The 23,595-nt window shown below is 43.4% G+C and overlaps 1 protein-coding gene across 3 annotated transcripts in view; it reads right to left on the minus strand.

Moving 5' to 3' along the window:
* The window catches only part of TIAM1 (TIAM Rac1 associated GEF 1), a 448,148-nt gene that overhangs the window by 162,462 nt on the left and 262,091 nt on the right, over positions 1-23,595 (minus strand). For all 3 annotated transcript variants that reach the window (XM_064380092.1, XM_064380091.1, XM_064380093.1), the window contains one exon: positions 5,171-5,347. The gene's annotated coding sequence lies outside the window, so the exon portion shown is untranslated. The remainder of the gene's footprint in view (positions 1-5,170; positions 5,348-23,595) is intronic.

Raw genomic sequence — 23,595 nt, forward strand, 5'->3', positions numbered from 1 at the left:
CACCTGTCTCGCTGCACTTAATTCTCGCCTCCGGTTCTTATCTCCCTCTTCCTTTTGGAGCTGCAGTGCAGAGGTTCAGGAATGAGGTTACGAGTTGAGAGGGCACCTCTCCCCATAGTCAGAGTCATGAGTGCAAAACTGCTCAGGCCCAGGACGATCCAGACAAAGTGGGGGCAAAGGAGACTTAGTGGCATGATGGGCCAGAGTGTCATCTGAAAGCGGGATGGGGTCAAAGCATCAGGAGTTCCTAGAGGAGTGCTTAGGGCCAGGGATCAAAGACAACAGGATGAGTGTGATTTTTCTATTCTTACCACGGTCCCTCTCTTAAAGTGATGAGTTAAACTTTTCAATAAGTAATCACCTCTAAGGCCTTTAAATCCCATCAAATTAAATACAGATGCTCCTCCATTTACGATGGGGTCATGTCCTCATAAACCTATTATAAGGTAAAAATATCCTAAGTCAAAAATTCATTTAATACACCTAACTACCAAATATGATAGCTTAGCCTAGCTTACCCTAAATGTGCTCAGAACACTTACAGTAGCCTACAGTTGAGCAAAATTGTCTAACACAAAGCCTATTTTATAATAAGTATTAAATATCTGTTGACTATTTATAAGAAATGTTGAATATTTCATGTAACTTACTGAATACTGTGTTGAAAGTGAAAATCAAAATGGTTGTATATGTACCATTGTAAAGTTAAAAAAACACAAGTTAAACCATCCTAAGTTGGGGACTGTCTATTCATAGTAAAGGAATTAAAATGTATTTTAAGAAACTTTGTCAATATGCACAAATACTTTTTAGTTAAGGTGGTTCATGGTAGGTGGTCATTTCTCACGGACTGCTTTTATAGACTCTTTACAAAGCTTTTGTAAAAAAAAAAAAAGATATAGAACTATACACATACATTGAAACAATGTCAAATACCTGGCTTTGGTATTTTACTATGATTATGTAAGATGCAACCATTAGAAAAAACTAGGTGATGAGGCCAGTCGTGGTGGCTCACACCTGTAATCCCAGCACTTTGGGAGGCCGACGCCGGCAGATCATGAGGTCAGGAGTTCAAGACCAGCCTGACCAACATGGTGAAACCCTGTCTCTACTAAAAATACAAAAATTGTCTGGGTATGGTGGCATGTGCCTGTAATCCCAGCTACTCAGAAGGCTGAGGCAGGAGAATCGCTTGAACCCAGGAGGCGGAGGTTGCAGTGAGCTGAGATCACGCCACTGCACTCCAGCCTGGGCGACAGAACGAGACTGTCTCAAAAAAAAAAAAGGATCAAAACCTGAGAATGCCACCCATTTGAGGATGAGTTTGCTATTTTGTTTTTCTTGTCCTTGTACCAAGGGTGAGTACAGCTCCAGTGAAGCTGTGACACAGGCAACAAAAAACTCTGGCCCAGAGGAACCAACAATGGTCCCCGTAAACCAGAGAGAGTGTGGGGATCTCAGAGAAAAGAGAACTGGAAAAGAACATCCCATGATGGTGTGTACAAATCTGCACAAATTCCAGGCTCACTCCTCAGATGCACATGTCTAGGACTGACCCAAAGCAAGACAGCAAAAGCTTTGAGAAGTGAATCATGACATAAACCACAGCCCAACCCTCAGACTAACCCCTGAGTGACACAGAAATGGGACAAACTCAAAGCAGTATGAAAACCGAGCTGACATTAGAGCCTCCACCCACGGAGGGGAGACAGCATTTACAATCCGAACCCAGCCAGGTCCATTGCCTGCAAAATAACAACAAGGAAAAACCAACATTCTCCAGATGCGGTAGCAAGACCTGCAGCATCACAACATAATACTCAAAATGCCCACAGTGCATTCCAAAGAACCAGGAAAATTTAATTAGCTGTCAGGGGTAAGGACAATCAATAGATCCCAATCCCAAGGTGGCCCAGATGTTGGAATTACCACACAAAGACTTTTAAAGCAGCTATTATAAATGCATTTCCTGAGTAACGGTAGACACCCTTGAAATTAACGAGAAACTTAACTGCTTCTAATGCCTGTGCAAGATCATTATGAACATCAATGATGAAATTAATACATGAGTAAAGGCCAGGCATAGTGGCTCACGCCTGATCCCAGCACTTTGGGAGGCCGAGGCAGGTAGATTACCTGAGGTTAGGAGTTCCAGACCAGCCTGACCAACATGGCAAAACCCTGTCGCTACAAAAATACAAAAATTAGCCAGGCATGGTACATGCCTGTAATCCCAGCTACTTGGGAGGCTGAGGCAGAAGAATCACTTGAACCCAGAAGGCAGAGGCTGCAGTGAGCAAAGACCGTGCTACTGCACTCCAGCCTGGGCAACAGAGCAAGACTCCTAAAAAAAAAAAAAATGAGTAAACAAATAGAACATACATAAAAAAGAAAGGTCAACCCTATATGACCCAAGATACAGCACATACGTTGCATCATTAAACCACCTGTATTGCATAAGAAAATATTCCAGTTAATAGAAAGAATGGCCCCTGTGGTCAAAGTCCTGGACATAAAGAACACAGAAAAATGCTTCCACAACCACTGATTGTTGAGAGGGAGAAGAGGGAAGGAAAGAAAAAGACACAAGGGAATCTGGAAACAACTTCATCACCTTGAGGACTAAGGAGGTTATAATAATATTTTTATGGTCTGGATGTCTCATGCCCTCAGTGAAACCAGAGGTTCCAGCGGTGCTCCTAGCAGACAGCAGGCTGCCCCACCCACTAGCTGAAGAACAGGAAAGTTCCACATGAACAATGCCCGGCCCTGCAGGTCCACTGGCCAGGGCCTGCCCAGTGTGGGAGTAAATAATCCACAAGCTGATTCTACCACAGGGGTCAAACATCTCCAGTGCAAAATCCTCATCCTCCAGAAGTAAAGTCTTAGATTTTAGATGCACATTCAAAATACAGACCTTGAGACAGTTAAAACTTTTCTCTCCAAGAATATTAATATGAGGCCGGGCACGGTGGCTCACACCTGTAATCCCAGCACTTTGGGAGGCTGAGGCTGGTGGATCACCTGAGGTCAGGAGTTTGAGAGTAGTCTGGCCAACGTGGTAGAACCCCGTTTCTATTAAAAACTACAAAAATTAGCTGGGCATGGTGGGAGGGTGGTGCCTGTGATCCCAGCTACTCAGGGGGCTGAGGAACAAGAATCTGTTGAACCAGGGAGGCAGAGGTTGCAGTGAGCCAAGATCGCGCCATTGCACTCCAGCCTGGGCGACAGAGCGAAACTCATCGCAAAAAAAAAAAAAGAAGAATATTAATATATAAATATGTCAGACGCATATACAGATGATAAATCTGTATAAAAATTTTAATAAGCAATTATTCTGGATGGATTGCTTGTAGGGCTTTTTTTTTCTTTGAGATAGTCTCACTCTTTTGCCCAGGTTGGAGTGCAGTGGTGCAATCTCAGCTCACTGCAACCTCTGCCTCCTGGGTTCAAGTGATTCTCCTGACTCAGCCTGCTAAGCAGCTGGGATTACAGGTGTGCACCACCATGCCCAGCTAATTTTTTGTATTTTTAGTAGAGAAGGGGTTTTGCTATGCTGGCCAGGCTGGTCTTGAACTCCTGACCTCGTGATCCACCAGCCTCAGCCTCCCAAAGTGCTGGGATTATAGGCCTGAGCCACCATGCCTACACTTATAGGGCATTTTAATTTTCACAATTATACTTTTTTTTTTGGTATTTTCTAATGTTTTTATACTAAACACGTAATTCATTTTAAGGAAAGAAAAATAAATAGAACATGCCAACAGGTTTTTAAGTCACTGAATTTCTTTTACAGTTGAAGGGAGTGAGGATGTGGGCACTATGCTGACAGCTACAACAAAACCGTATCAAACCCAAACTCTACAACAGATGGGCTGGGAAAATTACCTAGGATGAAGAAAACACTACCTAGCTTGGATTTACTCCACTTGTTCGCTACGTTTCAATGGCACACTGACCTCCGCTCATGGTATCTACGGCAGGGTTGTTTGTTCACTGACACACTCGTCTTGTTTTTAAGTACCCTCTTCTCACTTTATTATAAAATCTCAATGGCAGAAACCATACCTTACTTGTGATTGTAACCTAAATACACGGAAGTTTTAGCCTAGCTCTTCTGAGTGGGAATCTTCATCACTGACACTGCCTTATGATTATAAAAAGGACACTTCAAATACATCAAATCTTCGTTCTCACGGGTGGACCCAAAATAATCCAGTTCATATCATATTCAAGTCAAAAGTTAGCTATGAAAGCCAGGTTTCTCTGTCTTTGGTAAGGACATTGTGAAACCGACCATAAGGCATTTAATGACGTAAGTTATAATGATTAATAATACAAATTTTCATTCCCCTGAGATATTTAAAAACTTATTAAAATAAACGTAATCATTACCCTTCTATGACTTGAAAACAGGCCTCCGAAACTGCAGGAGAAAGGATGAAATGTATTTATTTCTAAGTTAAATTTGAAGCGAAATCACAAGACAACAGATTGCAAATTTAAAATTAGATTCTAGTGGGAGGTCTTGGTTTCAAGCCTGTTTTTTCCCTACTGGAGGCTGAGCTTGAAGACGGTGTTGTGGGGTGGGGGTGAGGGAGAGCTAAGATTAAACTGAGGCAAAGTTCTGAAAGTTTTCACTAAATTGTTACAACCCATGAAAAGAGTTTTGCCAAGTCACACACAAATACCCCGGACACCAGAGACTAAGCAGGAAAGTTTTGCAACAAATACAAGTGATCTTTGATTTCGAAAAGATTATTATTTTGACTGTGTTTATTTTTACTTTTTAAAGATTATCCAAAGCAGAAACAAAACATATCATTGTTTTCAAGTCAGATTTTGAAGCCCGGGTTCACCTTTTTCAAACGTAATCCAATATAAAGATGGTGAAATCCAGGGATAAATTTAAGAGATCCTGAGGGCAAGTCACAGGGAGGAAAGGATTTCACAGGCACCTAACTTGTTCTTGTCTGTTTTGTTTTAACGCTAATACTTTTGAATTGTCAGATGGGTGTGACCCTAATCCAAGGAGGTGATTCCAAATTCTTCTTCCCAGGAGCTACACACAACAATGGTGGTAAAATGTATCTGTCCCACCACCTTTAAAGCATTTCCAGTAATTCATACAGACATAACAGGCTCAAATATACACATGCAAACCTACCTTAAAAGGCAACAGTGGTCCCCAGCCCAACTTGCTCCAAGAGCACTGTGGCATTTAGATATTGAGGATGGAAATGATGTCCAGATGAGCAGCCACTGGGCTGGGGATGGTGTCAGCACCTGCCCCCTGGGGTGGCCATGGCAGTTTCATCTAAGTCTGTGAGAATGCACCACAAACCTGGAGAGGAGCGGGTCAGAGGGGAGAGAAAACCAGAAAGGAAATGATGAGGCAGAAGGAAGCAAATAGGCATTTTCTGTCAAACCCATTTCATCAATTCCATGACATCAACTTTTTGTGAAATACTGTCAGAGGCGTTTGAACCATAGCAACTCCATCTTTAGCTGGGTTAAATGAGGCTGAAACCTACTGGTCTGTATTCCCAGATGGTTACGGCATTCTAAGTCATGGAATAAGATAGGAGGTCAGCACAAGATACAGGTCAAAAAGACCTCACTGATAAAACAGGTTGCAGTGAAGAAGCCAGCTAAAACCCACCAAAACCAAGATGGTGATGAGAGTGACCTCTGGTCATCCTCACTGCTGCACGCCCACCAGCACCATGATAGTTTACAATGCCATGGCAATGTCAGGAAATTACCCTATATGGTCTAGAAAGGGGAGGCATGGGCCAGGCGTGGTGGCTCACACCTGTAATCCCAGCACTTTGGGAGGCCAAGGCAGGCAGATCACTTGAGGTCAGGAGTTCAAGACCAGCCTGGCCAACATGGTGAAACCTCATCTCTACTAAAATACAAAAATTAGGTGGGCATGATAGTGGGTGCCTGTAATCCCAGCCACTGAGGAGGCTGTGGTGGGAGAATCGCTGGAACCCGGGAGGTGGAGGTTGCAGTGAGCCGAGATCACACCATTGCATTCCAGCCTGGGCGACAAGAGCAAAACTTGAAAGAAAAGGCAAGAAAGGTAAGGAAGGGAAAGGGGAAGGGGACAAGGAAGGGGAAGGGGAAGGGGAAGGGAAAGGGGGGAAGGGAAAGGGGACAAGGAAGGGGAAGGGGAAGGGGAAGGGCAAGGAAGGAAGGAGTGGCATGAATCATCCCCGTTTAGCATATAATCAAGAAATAACTACAAAAATGGGCAACTGGCAGCCCTTGGGACTGCTCTGTCTATGCTTTTATTACTTCGCTTTCTTAATAAACTTGCTTTCACTTTACACTCTCCCTGTGCGAGAATTCTTACTTGTGCGAGATCCAAGAACCCTCTCTTGGGGTCTGGATCAGGATCCCTTTCCTGTAACAATATGACATCCCAAATCAAATGATGTAACATTTGGATACAGGCATAAAATGACAGGCTTAATCAGATAAATAAATGAATACCAACTACAATACATAGCCCTACAGACTAAGTTATCTTATTATTTTAATTTATCCGTGTATATTAAGGTATTAGAGAACAGAAACAGGTTACTATGAAATGATTCCCATTTCCCACTCAATCTTCAGTCTCAAGAAACAGAAATGCAAGGAAACAGGCAACCCGCAGTTATTCTCAAAGTAGTGCTCTATTCACAACAGACACGGAAGAAAACGCTGCAAGAGAGTAAAACAGAAGCCCAAGTCAATTACACAGAACTTCCCATTGTATACAAGTTTTCTTAGGGTGGCAAACATCAAATTCAGAGAAAATGCATGAAGAATATGCACGGGAAAGAATTTAGGTAAAAGACCCAACTGTAATTTAACATGGAAAATCAAGGGACAAGAGCCCCAGGAACATGTAGTTGTTTTACTTCCTTTTTCTTTTAAGTCTGCCAGTAGAGGTGAAATTACAAATACTACGGCATGCAAAAGGAAGGCCTTTGGGTGGCTTCATCTGGGTGCTTTCTCCCCAGACACTCCCCTGGGGCTGCCCACTGCTGGTAGTTTCAGCAGGTGACAACCCGAGATGAAAACCACTTTGAGCAGGAACACGAAGAAAACTGCCTATTTTGTGGAAAGGAGCCACATACAGGCAGTAAGTAAATAAATATTTATGTCTAACCAGAACGGACCAATAAGCAAAGACCGTTCTTCCTTATCTTGGAAAATAGTCTATTTAACCATGAAGTTAGTGACTCATGCTCACAGGGGAAGGAGCACGAGTTCTCAGCAATACTCCATTATTACCCCACGATACGTGCCCTTTCCACAGTTTCCCCAAGGCTTTCCGGTTCACTCCCTTTCCCTGGGCATCCTCCTTAAATGGCTCTCTGCAAAATTTCCAAATTTCTGAAGCAGTTCCTGAATTGCTTAGGAACTGGCAGAAATTAATAAGCAATAGCCCATTTATACTGAAATGGACTCATTACGGTGCCAGCTGCCAATAATTTGCAAGGCTGGATTCTCGCTGGCAAAGGAGGCCTGCAGGCGGCTGTCCTTCCACCTGCACAGCAGAGGCTGATAATGCATTTTCTATACTTTAACAAAATTACATATTCAGATAAATAATTTTTTTCCTCTATCTATATTCTTCTAGTCCCTGAGGGGGGGAAAAAAACAACTTTATAGGGGGAAAGGGCATTATTTTAAAAACACGAAGGAAAACAAAATGGAGTCGATTTGGTATAACTTCTTTCTGATTTTGGTGGGGAAAAGATTTGCCTATGACCCTGATTATGAAATGGATCCACGATGTGGACTAATGAAAGCTCCACAATCAGCAGACATGCTAAGGTCACAATGTGTCAACAAGTACGTATCCATTTCCCTTACAGCAAGTTAATGGCATCATGGCCTTGGAAATGGATGCCCCCATGGCAATTTGGGAACTACCAGTACTATGGATTTTCTCCAAGAGCTGCAAAGAACTCAGTTTCGCTGGGAGACAGCTACGTACCAAGCTCTGTGTTGGGAGTCCAAGTGAGGAGTCGTGCTGCATGCGTCCGGTCACATCTTGGCTTTACAAGTCAAATCTTTACTTCCCGCATGACATGGGGCAAACACTAAATGTCCTATCCCTCTAACAAGTGCGGATGATAAGATTCCTAAATCACTGGGTTGTCATGAGCATTAAATGAGATCATCTATGTTACACAATTTGCCTCGTGCCTATCCCATAATCAGTTCTCAATAAACATTACTGTAGCCCACAATCGGTTCTCAATAAATATTAGCTATTATTTCCACTACTATGTAAAATGTTTAAACCATAAGGAATATGCTAGAGAATGGGCCACTATTATGCATGCTTCCTTAGTAAAATGATACCTAATTCATTGAAACTGAATCATATTTTATAAATTGGATGAAATCAGTCACCTTAAATTTGTTGTGGAACAACAGGGAGAATTAACTAATCCAGCTAGAAGATGCATGCAGTCTACCGGTCAATTGGCTACAGCTCACACACACACAACCATACTGTTGAAATCCAGCAGTACCAGTATGTCTGCTTACATTACGTTAACATGACCCTAGGGAAGTGAATGTTGAAATTACCAAGCTTTACAGTCTCACTCTGAGGCATCCTTGACATGGTTTGGCTGTGTGCCCACCCAAATCTCATCTTGAATTGTAGCTCCCACAATTCCCACATGTCATGGGAGAGACCCAGTGAAAGGTAGTTGAATCATGGGGTGGGTGTTTCTCGTGCTGTTCTCCCAATTGGTGAGTGGGTCTCCCGAGATCTGATGGTTTTAAAAAGAGGAGTTCCCTATAGAAGCTATCTCTTTGCCTGTGGCCATCCAGGTAAGATGGGACTTCCTCCTCCTTGCTTTCCACCAGGGTCCTGAGGCCTCCCCAGCCACATGGAACTGTGAGTCCAATTAAACTTCTTTCTTTTGTAAATTGCCCAGTATCGGGTATGTCTTTATCAGCAGAGTGAAAACGAACTAATACAATCCTCAATTCATATGGCCAATTTCTGTGTCACGTGTCAAATAACCAGTTTTCACAGGAAAATGCATATACTGGAAGTGAGGAAGGTATTACCAAAACTAATCTCAGGTTTCAAATACTCACAAAATATGGATAGGGCTGAGAAGTCCCACTGCTCCACCCTGTAATATGATTTAAGATGAAAATACGGTATCAGAAATAGTGTGTCCATGGCATTTAATCCTTGGCTTTTCCCAAAATGTCTGCTAGACCAGAACTTTCTTTTTCACCTTCAAAGTGTCAAAGACACTTGGGGGTGAGGGGTGGAGGACAGATACAGTAGCTCATCCCTGTGGTTTGGGAGGTTGAGGTGGGAGGATGGCTTGAGGACAGGAGTTTAAGACCAGCCTGGGCAAAACAGTGAGACCCCCCTAACCTCTACAAAAAATAAAAAAAATTAGCTGGGCATGGTGATGTATGTGTATTCCCAGATACCTGGGGAGGCTGCATCAAAGGATTTCTTGAGCCCAAGAGTTTGAGCTCATAGCCTGGGCAACAGAGTGAGACCCTAACTCAAAAAACAAACAACAACCACAAAAACACACTCACAAGGGACATTCTGTCATTTTCAAGTCCTTTCAAGTTCCAGGGATCAGTGTATAGACAAAAGGATACTATATTGCATTTGCCCTCGAAATACCCAAGTTCAATTACCAGGTGCTATTACTTCATAAATTATGTGATTTTTTGATAGTAAATTACCCATTCTGAAAACCATCAGAAAAAATGAGGACATAATATTATCTGCCTTACCAATACTTAGGTCTAATATCTTTTCTTATAGGAAACAAGTAGATAATCAACATGTAACACCATAAACTGTAAAATTTATATAAGTATGTTAATTCTTACTGTGTTTACTATGATTTAGTGCCCCCAAATTTTCCATAACTAGTAGGTTAATGACAATCAGGAAGTTTTCCTTTACACTGAGCTTAAACGAAGGGGGCAGAGGTCTTGGATCAAAATCCTAAACATTTATTTCATATGCAATATGCACCAACAGCCTTTAGCTTTTAATAGTCATACTTAGACCCCAAATCAGTATTGACAGATGAATAGATGGATGGTAGATGAGTAGATGGATAACTGGATGGATGGATGGATGGATGGATGGATGGATAATAGATATACAGATGAATGTTGGATGGATGGGTGGTGGATGGAGATAGAGACATGGATGAATGGTAGATGAGTAGATGGATGGATAGAGAGATAGATGGATGGTAGATGGGCAGGTGGATGGATGTAGATGGATGGATCTAGTGCATCAGAAAATTTTAAATGGTTCAGAAATTAAAGAAATTTCATCAGTCACTTTTTAAACTGTTACTTAAGAAAAAACTTGGGAGTGACTTCCAAGGATGCACAATTTAAAAAGTAGTAAGAGGAGTAAGGGTAACCATGCATATCCTATCGAGCCACACACCTAGCTCCATTTAACAGTAAGCTTTCTAACAGCCAAGTCAAATAGAAAAAACACAGCAGTTGTAAAATTCACAATGTCAAAATTGATGGCTCAAAAGAAGCACAAAAGTTTTTGGTGCTTGGATCAGACAGGAGTCTGCACTGGTGGTCCTCTGAGGCCACTGTGATGTGACAAGCAACGCCCTGGACCTCATCCTTCCACCAAAGCTCAGTGACAAATTTCACAGGAATGTTTCTTGTCTTGACAATTATTTCTTTTAAAAGTTGCAATTCAGCAGCAAGCAGCCGTCCTGAAGACGCAAGATACTGCTGCAGAATGGACAGACGGTGTTCCTTCCAGGAAACTGCTCTTGAGCACTGTCTGCCCTCCACAGAGTACAGAAGCATGACTGAGGGGGAGTGACCTTGAGACGGGCTCGCTGGCTCACAACTGACTGCAGCTAGGACATGCTGACAGATGACCACACCCCATCTGGTGTAAAGCCACTGTTCCACCAAGGGTGTGTTTGTCTGGCTTCTGTGAAAGCTGAGATGGCAACAAGGATTCACGCACAAAGCAGAGCTACCCCCGCTTCCACTGACGGCCCTGGGGCAAGGCCAGGACTCCCAGTGAAAAACCAATGCCGGCTGGGCGCAGTGGGTCACAGCTGTAATCCCAGCATGTTGGGAGGTGGGTGGATCACACGGTCAAGAGATGAAGACCATCCTGGCCAACAAGGTGAAACCCCATCTCTACTAAAAATACAAAAATTAGCTAGACATGGTGGTGCGCACCGGTAGTCTCAGCTATTCAGGAGTCTGAGGCAGGGGAATCACTTGAACCTGGGAGGCGGAAGTTGCAATGAGCCGAGATTGCGCCACTGCACTCCAAGCCTGGGGACAGAGCGAGACTCCAAAAAAAAAAAAAAAAAAAAAATCCCTCCGAACAGATGAATGAGCCATGATAAGGGGCCCAAGTTCCCATTCCATAAAGTATGAATGAAATAGTTTTAGCCCAGCCATTTTTTTAGGGCACGTATAAAAAGACACCCAAATAAGAAAAAATTAAAAAGTTCCCAGAAGTTTCCACATTCATAGTTTTGATCAATGTTACTTCCTAATGTATCTAAATATATCCTAAATAAACTAAGCAAGAAAGCATATGTTTAAGGATAAGTCAGGAACTATCTAAAATCATAGCTTTAATCTTAAAGTAGTGAATCTTTGGCAATACTTAACCAACAGGTTCAGCCAGGACAGACATTGCCATATTTCTTAGGAGTAAGTCGGTACATTGCAAAGTGAAGTTAATATGTTCCACCTGAACTTAGGGCAAGCTACCATTTATGGAAAGCTTACTATCTGGCTGGCACTGTGTTCATGGCTTCGGGCCAAAACACGCTTTAGACTTCCCCTAAGTTCTTGGGGTTTATCACCTTGCAACTATACCTCTTGACTGACAGCGGCCAACACACTGCAACGCTGACACCACGTCATTTCCTGCAAAGCTCGCTCCCAACAGGGTTTGGAAGTCACCAGACCCCCAGGGCCGTGTCACACAGCCGGTGTCCAAATCTCCCAAATATCCATACAGCCTGACCCTAGGAATGGTTCAAATGAGGCCCCAGCTCGCTAAAATGGATGTAATAACTTTTTCAGGACACAGCACGAGAATCACGTGCTTTCTCCAAAATCCAAGCAGCAACCTTTTCCCATTTCTTAAAGCCTCAAAGCTGCTCAACACTTGGGAATTCCACCCATTCCAAGAGTAGTCACCATGGAATGCTGGGAACCAGCTTTGGGCTCGCTCTTGGCTCCTAAATTCCAAGTTTCAGTCACATCAAAAAAGCACACCCATGTCACTGTAAGGCAGGGTAGAACATCTGATCCCCAAAGAAAATAGAAATGCAGCTGAATGTAATTAACTTCTAATGCTTAGATCTGTCCTTTGCTATTTCACCACATTACGGCTTAACTTACGGGGTGTTTCCTATGAGAGAACTAGGTTATCTAAGCTCGTGCAAGACGACAGTGGGAGAGGATGTGTTCATCCTCAGTGTTTTCATACCTCCTATGAAACACAGGAAAGTAATAATCCTTAAACCGCACACTAAAATACTCATCTCAAAAACATACCAACACCTTAGTTTAGAAGAGATGTCAAAACCAAATCACTTTACCGACAACTCATTTTCCAAAACTGGGCCACCCTTAGGTATCTTCCCTTAAACAGAGCTCCCTCCTACTCCCATGTAAGTTGGAGAAGCCACACCAGGCACAGGAGGAAGCCAAACTTCCTGGGACACATGGCAGGGTGGGTGGAGGGTAAAGAGAGCTCCTCTTTCACTGTCAAAGACTCAAGCTCCAGGAAACTTTTTTGGGGGAGAGAGGATGGAGTCTCACTCTGTCACCCAGGCTGAAGTACAGTGGTGTGGTCGATCTTGGCTCACTGCAACCTCCCACTCTCAGGTTCAAGCGATTCTCTTGCCTCAACCTCCTGAGTGCCTGGGACTACAAGCATGTGCCACCACACTTGGCTAATTTTTTTTTTTTTTTTTTTAGTACTGATGGGGTTTCACCATGATAGCCAGGCTGGTCTTGAACTCCTGACCTCAAGTGATCTGCCCACCTTGGCCTCCCAAAGTGAGGAATATGGTTCTAATTCTCTGTTTTCCAAGCATGAGGTTCAGCCTTGAGCCAGCCTGAAGACAAGGGAGTCTCTATTCTAAGGCACATGGCCCTACATGGGAAGTCAGGGAAAAAGGCACCGCAAGGGACTCTCAGACTCAGCAGCTTCTATCCACCTCCAAGACACTCTCCAGACCTGCCCCAGTGACCCAAAACAGAAAGTGCACCCACAATTTTCCTGATGGTCTCTGACCTCTACAGCCTGGCTTCCCCTAATCTGTTCTCTTACCATGCTGCCAAGAGGAAAGTCTTCAGCCAAAAATTGAGTCAGGATATCAAGGAGTCCCCTTCCTTCATCAGGAAGCAGACAAAGATGTGGTCATCAACCACGATTTCATTCCCCAAGCCAATTCCCTGACCCAGAGCTGCCTTCCCACACAGAGGGGTGTGGCCACTCTGGAATCAGGGAAGAGCTGGGGGTGGGGGTGTGAGGCCATGCACTCAAGAGGGCAGCGTGGCAACTAAGCCTGTTGGCAACAAGGTCTGGGACTGCCTGCATCCAACAACAGAGAAGATATCCCAGGCCCCGCTGGAGAGGTTACAGGGACGGGGTGTGAAAATCTGCCTTGCTGTCCCTGGATGCTTTGAACCTAAAGGGCCCATCCAGAAAGAATTCCTCCCCGCCATGGAATTGCTGCTTCCGCCTTGGATCTGTCTCTGCGGCTGTTGCACTTGTGTTGATGTCATGAAATTCTTTTAACAGAGCATGGTTAAAGAGAGATGTCAAGCCAGGCGCAGTGGCTCATGCCTGTAATCCCAGCATTTTGGGAGGCCAAAGTGGGTGGATAACTTGAGGTCAGGAGTCAGAGTCTAGTCTCTCCAACATGGTAAAACCCCATCTCTACTAAAAATACAAAAAAATTAGCTGGGCACTATGGCAGGTAACTGTAATCCCAGCTACTCAGGAGGCTGAGGCAGGAGAATCGCTTGAACCCAGGAGGTGGAGGCTGTAGTGAGCCAAAATTGCACCACTGCACTCCAGCCAGGTACCGAGCAAGACTCCGTCTCAATAAATAAAATAAAATAAATTAAATAGAGATTTCAATCCTCTAGATAATGTGAACGCTTTTAAGGCTATGACATTGTAAGTGGAGAGGAAGGAAGAGAATATAAAGTATGCAAGTGTGTGTATGTATTTGATTAGCAACTTAATTTAATAACTAAAAGGCATTGATATGATAGTTGGGAAATGAGAGTTGCCATACGTAAAAAGTGAAATTGTAATAGGATCGTGTGTTGCGCTGTTGCTGGGGCATATTATGAGCTTCAACCTTGATATGTGTTTAGGTAGCATAACCTAACAGAAGGATTTTAATCAAAGACTAAGTAAAACACAGCGCAGCAAAGAATACTGCGCTTTAAAGTTAATGATTTTTAAAAAATATTTAAAGGATCCAGGCACAGTGGCTCATGCCTGTAATCCTAGCATGCTGGGAGGCTGAGGCGGGAGGATGACTCGAGCTCAGGAGTCCAAGACCAGTCTGGGCAACATGATGAGACCTCATCTCTATTTCTTTAAAATAATAATAATAATATTTAAAGGACCAGGCTTGGTGGTTCACGCCTGTAATCCTAGCACTTTGGGAGGCCGAAACAGGAAGATCACTTGAGCTCAGAAGTTCGAGATCAGCCTGGGCAACACAATAAGACATCATCTCTAGAAGAAATATTTAAAAAGTAAAAAAAATTAGCTGGGTGTGGTGGCATGTACCTATAGTCCCAGGTACTAGGGTGGCTGAGCCGGGAGGATCACTTAAGCCCAGGAGATCAAGGCTGCAGTGAGTTTCGGCTGTGCCATGCTACTCCACCCCAAGCAACAGAGACACCCTGTCTCAACAAGTGTGTGTGTGTGTGTGTGTGTGTGTGTGTGTGTGTATTTACAGGAATTCTTCCCACAGATTTTCAAAATAGAGGTGATTCTTTACCCATAAATCCTCATCTTTTAAAAGAGAAGAACTGAGGTTGAAATTTGAGGACTTTGTCAGATGTACCACAAGAGAGAGTGACGTAACCATGGTCTGAACACCTTGAGTCTCAAGTCTCTCCCTCGGCACTTAGTCCCAAATTCTCCTTTACTCAATTCTCATTTTAAAATGAAAAAAAAAAAAAAACACTTTCAAAATGATCAAGTTTTTATTTGCAAATCATTTCAAGTTGTTTCACAGTTATAGAATTAACACTACAAGTACTAACATGTAAAAAACATAATTCTTATTTCATTGATTTTAAGAAACACCGTTTTTCACTTTTAACATCTCTGAAATCAAACAAATCTTACAATCACAATGGTGTATTGGGATTCAGTTGGTGCCACTTTCTCTGCTTCTTAGTGATATGCAAAATAGTGGTGCATTTTACAAATGACAGCATTTTATGAAATAGAGTATATAAAAATAGACTTCTAAATAGCTACGCTTAAGACTATCTAAAAACTGCTTACAAATTGTTTGGGTAAGACAGAGTATCTATGTAGAATTTTACTGAGTATCACATATTCAGTTCAACTCAACCAACATTTTCCTGGGCACCTGTTACATATTTGGAAGGAGGAAATACACCATTTATGAGGTCTACAATCTGGGGAGACAGTGGGCCATTACCCACTCAGACAGGGCTGTAAACACTAGTCTGGCATTATTAATAGTGAAGGATGTGGTCAGGCGTGGTGGCTCACGCCTGTAATCCTACCACTTTGGGAGGCCAAGGCGAGTGGATCACCTGAGGTCGGGAGTTTGAGACCAGCCTGACCAACAGGGAAAAACACCGTTTCTACTAAAAATACAAAATTAGCCGGGTGTGGTGGCGCATGCCTATAATCCCAGTTACTCAGGAGGCTGGGACAGAACAATCACTTGAACCTGGGAGGCAGAGGTTGCGGGGAGCCGAGATCGAGCCATTGCACTCCAGACTGGGCAACAAGAGCAAGACTCCATCTTTAAAAAAAAGTGAAGGATGTGAAGAAATAGACTAATTCTGCAAGGAGAGGCTATCGGTTGAATCTGGTTCTGAAAGGTTAATAGGATTTGGCTTACCTTAGGAGGATGGGAGGAAATGAACAGAGATAGGAGAGAGTTTACACATGAGAAGGACAGAAAATTCCAGTAAAAAAGAAGGGTATAAGCAAAGACTCTGAAGAATGAAAGTATCATTAGCCCACTATTGTAGGCAGGCGAGTGCATGGGAAAAAGCTGGAGGTGATGAAGCTAAAAAGATGGGCTGGGGATATGGATGTTATAGAAAGGAACTGAACGTTATCATGTTTGATGGGATTATGCGATGAGATTTTTTTTTTTTTTTTGAGATGGAATCTTGCTCAGTCACCCAGGCTAGAGTGCAGTGGCATGGTCTCAGCTCACTGCAACCTCCACCGCCGTGATGGAATTTTATTATAGGAGTTACACGGTCAAACATAGTTTTCCCTCCTGGTAGCTTGGAAGAGAAGGGGAAGACTTATTGCAAGCAAGCAATCACATGGGATGGCCCAACTGGGGCAGTGAGTGCCCTGTCGTAGTGAGAATGACAGGTAGGATCACCAGGACTCGGTGGCCACATACATCCTTTGCGGAAAGAAGAAGGGAGAATAAGGAGGCATAGGCTTCTCTGAAGTTCCTGGTTTGGTAACTGAAAACATGGAAGGCGACAATAACACCTTCCACTCTGAGGTATAATCAAGCACCCGATTCAAATGTTATCCCTGAGAGACCACAATTCACTGACGGTGATCTTACTGGAAATTCAGTGACCATTCCACAAAGGACCTCAAAAACAAAGGAATGAAACCCACTAGAACAGCAATACAATTAAAAAAAAAAAAACCCTCCTCCTTAGTGTGTTTGGGCTGCTATAACAACATACCTTAGATTGAGTAATTTATAAACAACAGAAATGTAGCTCACAGTTCTAGGGGATGGGAGGTCCAAGTTCAAGTTGCCAGCAGATTCAGCATCTGATGAGGGCCTGTTCCTCACAGAGTATGTTGTACCTTCCTGCTATGTCATCTCCTGGTGGAAGGGGCAAACAGGCTTCCTGAAGCCTCTTTTATAACGGCACAAATCCCATTTATGAGGGCAGAGCTCTCATGACCTAATCAGGTCCTAAAGATGCCACCTCATAATACTATCACATTCAGGTATTAAGTTCCAACATAGGAATTTACACCAACATTCAGAGCATTACAAATTGTTTCAGTAAGCCTCCCAAAAAGCTTAGATCAAGAAGGATATTGGAATGCAGACACAAATAATGGACAATTCCAATGTATAATTACAGAACTTAAAGCACACACATAAACAAAAACGAAACCCTCTAATAATCCATGAGAAGCCAGAAGTTTCAAATATTATCTCAACCACACTTTTTATGGAGTAAATCAATACCTGTAATAATAAATGGATTTAACAGCATCAATAATTTGATGCAAAAATAAAAATAGGATGCCTCAGCCTTGGTGTCATAAAGTTAAAAAGTAAATCAGATTTGGGTTCAGCCTCCAAAATACTCTGGAGCTGCAGGAAACCCACCATGCTCTTCACTCTTACTGTTTAAAAAAGATCATCGAATGCAGGCGGTGATCGAAGCTGTACAAATCACGGCGCGATCTATCTGCAACACATAAATAAGCGTGCCCAAGTGCCACTTAAACACATGTAGCATTTAAGGACAATCACTTAACTTTTCTGTGAGTGCATAAGATAAGAAGTCAACAGCTTTGCAATACCAAGCAGATCTCAGGCGATGCCCTGGTTTATGTGAGTGACCAGGACAGCAAAGAATGAGAGTGGAGCACGTGGCAATGAGCACAGAGGGTTGGCTAGAAAGACATGAGTTAACTCTAGGTCGCAAGCGACTCAGCCCAACTCGCCTGAGCACCCATTCGTTTTGAAGTTAGGAGGATTGTCTGGAAGTTTCTGTGCTCCCCACTCCTGGAAAGAAGTCAGTGTTTCTTTAACTTGCTCAAGTCAAAAGCCACGAGCATCACAATGGTAACCACCATGAGATTTTTCTCTACTGGGTATTCTTTTTTCAGTATATATATAGGTGATTCAATTAAGGCAAAAGTACCACTGAGCTGGACCCCAGAAAAGTAGCCTAACCTCACTGCAAAGCTGGTGCAGGAGTTTTTGGCTGACAACAATTCATGTTCGTCCTAGCCAAATGACAAACTGGGAGAGAATAAAAAGCATATGAAGTCATTGCAAACCAGATTTGTTAAAGTAGAAGAAAAAAAAATCAAAGAGTCCATATTCTCCTCCCCAAAATCATAAGAGGGTAATCAGCCTCTTTTAACATAAAGGCTGTTCCTGGGGAGTCATGGGAACGTTTCTCAAACACTGATACATCAAAGTCCTCGTGCAGAAACCAACACATAAAATCACAAAGCAAATCTGTTTCTTATATGACAGCAACTGGCTTTAAAAGCTTGACATTCACTGCCAAGAAATATCTGTGGGAACACACACAATGCAAGGGAAACAGACACTAGGCTTGCCTTCTAAGAATCAATGAGTATACTCCTGTCCAGCGCATTATGATGCAAATGGTTCTATTGGCATCCATGCCCACCCAAAAGAGTATGCCTACCACTGCTTATTTATTTAATGTGTAGATATAGATGAAGTACTGTTCAAATACATTATGCACATTTCAATTTTCTGTATATATTTATAAAGCACATAATTTATTTGAACCAACAGAAATACACAAAAATCTAAAGGCAAACAAAAAAAGAAATATAATTTTTGAAATCTCCTTCCATGCCCTGATGAATTCATCTGCATATTCATCTGATATTGAAGGCCACTGCTCAAGGAGATACAAAGCCGATCTGGAACCTACCAAAAAAAACAGGAAAGGAAACATGTGGAGAACTCAGGCTCAAAAAAACAAAACATCGGTCGGGCACGGTGGCTCACACCTGTAATCCCAGCACTTTGGGAAGCCAAGGCAGGCGGATCACCTGAGGTCAGGAGTCAAGACCAGCCTGGCCAACCTGGTGAAACCTCATCTCTAGTTAAAAAAAAATACAAAAATTAGCCAGGCATGGTGGCACATGCCTGTAATCCCAGCCACCTTGGAGGCTGAGGCAGGAGAATCACTTGAACCCGGGAGGCAGAGGGTGCAGTGCGCTGAGATCATGCCACTGCACACCAGCCTGGGTAACAGAGCAAGATTCAGTCTCGAAAAAAAAAAAGCCAGATAGTGGAATAGCTTTTCACCAAAGAGGATCTGTTTTCTGCTGCTGGAGAGTGCTCCTGCAACTTGCAAACCCCACCTGAGTTTCCTCAGTTTCCCCATCTGTACAGTCAAAATTTTAGCTATATTTTAGCCTTATTACGAAGCCACATCATGTATGAGGGCCAAAATCTCCCAGATTATTCAGGAAGGCAGCACATCACCATTCAGGAGACATGTACTGAAATCCTCTGGCTGCTCTGAAATCATCTGCTGATAGCACTAGTGCTCACCAGGGACCATTAAATCCAGTTGTGCTTTTGCAACAACGATAACAACAAATTATCCCTTCACCAGTTGTTAATAAAACCGCATCGCATGTAGAAAAAGAAATTATAGGACAGAAGGACTCATCCCCACCCACCACAAGACAAGACAATACGGCATATTGTGATTCACCAAGATCCAGTAAATAAAAAACACCTTTCTGACCATGACTGCGTAGCTCAGTGTGGGGGAGTTCAGACACAGCCAGGGTAAGAAGCCAAGAAATTTCAGTTGTATAGTGTGGAAGAATAAAGGTTAACAATAATGAGCATGAAAAATTATTTTTAAACATTTTATATACAAAACTTTTGTCCTCCTCATAGATAGAAAAAAAAAAAAAAAAGCTTCATTTTCCGGAAACCTCTCTCTGGCCAGCTTCCAGTCCAGAAAGTCACTGCTGATGATGGAAGGAGCTCATATGGCTGCGGCCTCCCATCTGCATCTGATCTTGCTGATGCTGATCTGCACTCCTCCAAAATACACACCCTTCCCTTGAATTCTATGCCTTTATTTATTTATTTATTGGGACAGAGTCTTACTCTGTTGCCCATGCAACAATGCAATGGCGAGATCTCAACTCACTGCAACCTCCACTTCCCGGGTTCAAGTGGTTCTCCTGCCTCAGCCTCCCGAGTAGCTGGGACTACAGACATGTGCCAAAACACTCGGCTAATTTTTCGATTTTTAGTGGAGACGGGGGTTTCCCCATGTTGGCCAGGCTGGTCTCGAACTCCTGACCTCAGGTGATCTGCCCGCCTTGACCTCCCAAAGTGCTGGGATTATAGCCATGAGCCACCGCAAGCGGCCAAATTCCATGCCTGTATACCCCTCAGATATTTCTCTTGCCCCAACTGTAGGTTCTGCCCACAGCCTTCTACCTGGCTCCATCTAGCTCCTTCCAGACACTCCTTCTTCAGCATAAATCCCTCTTTCTCACCTCCTGGGGTTACCCCATTGATGATTCACCACTTAAGCTCATAACCTTCCACCCTTATGATTCACCCTTATGAGGGCAGTGTGATTGATAAATGAAACACAGGCTTAAGATCTGAGAGACCTGACCCTAATCTGCCATTCAATGCACCTGTGACCTTAAGCCAGCACTTAACATCCCTATGAACCACTTTCTCCATCTGCATAACAGGATTCTGGCCTGCAGGTCTGTGCTAGAAGTTAAGTGAGGCAATGTATGGAAACACACCTTTCCTTGGTATTTAGCTGAGGCTTCATGAATGTTAACATTTCTTTCTTTCCTCCTGTCTCCTTCTTCCCCTTGTTCTTCCTCCAAGGTCCCTGCAGTGTCTTCTACGACTTGTCCCTTCTATTCCTACCCGTCTAATCCAGGTCCCCTTGTTTTCAATTACCATTGTTTTCTGTTTGTTTGTTTGGATACAGTCTTGCTCTGTTGCCCAGGATGGAGTGCAGTGGTGTTATCTCAGCTCACTGCAGCCTCTACCTCCCGGGTTCAAGTGATTCTTGTGCCATGGCCTCCCGAGTAGCTGGAATTACAGGCATGCACCACCATGCCAGGTTAATTTTTATACTTTTAGTAGAGATGGAGTTTCAACATGTTGGCCAGCCTGGTCTCAAACTCCTGGCCTCAATCGCCATTGTGAGTATCTCTCTCTTCTGTGCAATTTGCCCAATGACTACGTCACTGTACAACTAAACTAATCCGCATTCAAAGTCCATTGACTGTCCTTCAAAAATACCACCACTCCTATCCCTGCTCTGCTAACTTGAGGTGCAAACAACCGCAGCGTAGACAGCAGAGAGGGGGGCTATAGGAGCAAAGCAGCGTCTTTCGGAAGAATCCATTTTCCTCAAAGATCTACTCAGGAAGTTAGGGAGAGCTGGGGGTGGGGGGCGCAGATTGATACTGGAATACACTTTTAAATATGCATGATTTCCTAAAATGAAATATCTATCTTCCCCTAAAAATAAAATGGCACATGGAATGGTTAGAAGCTCATTCTCTTTTCATGTTGGGATGTTTTATTGGAAAACTTTGCAAACTTCTGACCTTCCAAAATTTTCTTTATCACTTTTTTCCTCTCAATCCCTATGGTTATCAAATAGTTGAATACTTGACTTAATCCTATCCTCTGGTAGAATCACAAGTTCCACGAGAGAAGGAACCACAGTCATGATATGTTTGTCATAGTGTGCGATGCCACATGCTCCCGTGTTAGTGAAAGTGCTCCAGAGAAAGAAACCTATACAGTTACACCTCTACATCTATATGAAGAAAGAGATTTGCTTTATTTATTTATTCATTCATTCAAGACACAGTCTCGCTCTGTAGCCCAGGCTAGAGTGCAGTGGCATGATCTCGGCTCACTGCAACTTCCGCTTCCCGGGTTCAAGGATTCTCCCACCTCAGCCCTTGGGGCAGCTGGGATTACAGGTGCACACCACCATGCCCAGCTAATTTTTGTATTTTTAGTAGAGACATGGTTTCAGCATGTTGGCCAGGCTGGTCTTGAACTCCTGACCTCCAGCGATCCACCTGCCTCAGCCTCCTAAAGTGCTGGGATTACAGCGGCCACCACCATGCCCAGCTAATTTTTTATTTGTAGTAGAGACGGGATTTTGCCATGTTGGCTAAGCTGGTCTTGAACTCCTGACCTCAAGTGATCCACCAGCCTGGGCCTCCCAGAGTGCTGGGATTACAGGCATGAACTACCACGCCTGGCTGAGATTTACTTTAAAGAATTGGCTCATGTGCTTTGTGGGAGCTGGCAAGTTTGAAATCTGCAAGGTAGGGTTGAAGATTCAGGGAAAAAATGATGCTGCAGTTTGAGTCCAAAGGCATCTGGAGGCAGAATTTCTTCCTCTTGAGACCTCAGTCTTTTGTCTTAAGATCTTTGACTGATTGGATGAGGCCTATCAAAGTTATGAAGGGTCATTTGCTTTATACTCAACCGCTACTGATGTAGATGTTAATTACATCCAAACATACCTGATAGCAACATCTAGACTGGTATTTGATCAAATAACTAGGGACCACAACCTACCAAGTTGACAGATCAAATGAATCATCATTCCCCCGACCACAGACTTTTTATCTAGTACCTAGTAATGCCATCAATATTAGCCAAAGGAAGAAAGAGAATAAAATGTATTTCCCCACAGAATGTCTACAATGCAATATCCAACAGGTGCTCTTCACACACTCTCTTCCATCCCATAAGGCCACCTGTCCTGTGCTCTCAAGGGAGGTCAGCTCAGGTGTTCCAGGTAGCCACAGTCTCCAGGGCACGAAGAGGTCACTGAGAAGAGCGGCAAGGCTTCCAGGATGTCTTCCTTGCCATATATTTCAAGACAATTGCAACCATACAAGCTCATGTTTCTTGGTAGCCAACATCATCAAGAGTGGTGACTGACTTATCTTTTATTTCAACATGGAAAACTGTATCAAAATATATTTACAGATTGGAAAACACACATACCCAGGAATACTGCAGAAGTTTATACCACAGCTTCTGGTTCTTAGAACAGCCCTGACTTTTAAACAACGCCCGCCCCCCACCACTCCAACAAACAAATTTTGGAGGTCCTAGGTACATAAGCTACCCTGTTGGTGTTATTTCTGCCCTAGTCTTGGATCTGAAATCACCACCTTCTCCCACCTCTGAGCCAAGACTTCACAGCATGGTGGGGGTGGGGGGTGTCCCCAGCAAGTCCTCAATTCCAACACAGCTGGGCTTAAAGTTCAGCATGAAAGCCCAGCAGTGGGGAGGAAGGTCGGAATGATTGTTCAACAGCCTCCCACTCTCTGCTCATGACTAATGCATCATCACACTGGGAGAGCATTTCCTCCCAGCTAGTGAGAACTGACAAGTCACATTTAAACCAAACCAATCCCAAGAAGGCTCAGGAGCCACTCAGCCCCTCCAAGCCCTGAGTACACCCCTTTCCGAAAATATCCACCTAGGGAGAAAACAAGCTAAGAGCGCT

This window comes from Aotus nancymaae, unplaced genomic scaffold (assembly GCF_030222135.1).
Source record: "Aotus nancymaae isolate 86718 unplaced genomic scaffold, 86718_ANA_hifiasm-v0.15.2.pri h1tg000022l_1, whole genome shotgun sequence".
NCBI classification, from domain to species: domain Eukaryota; kingdom Metazoa; phylum Chordata; class Mammalia; order Primates; family Aotidae; genus Aotus; species Aotus nancymaae.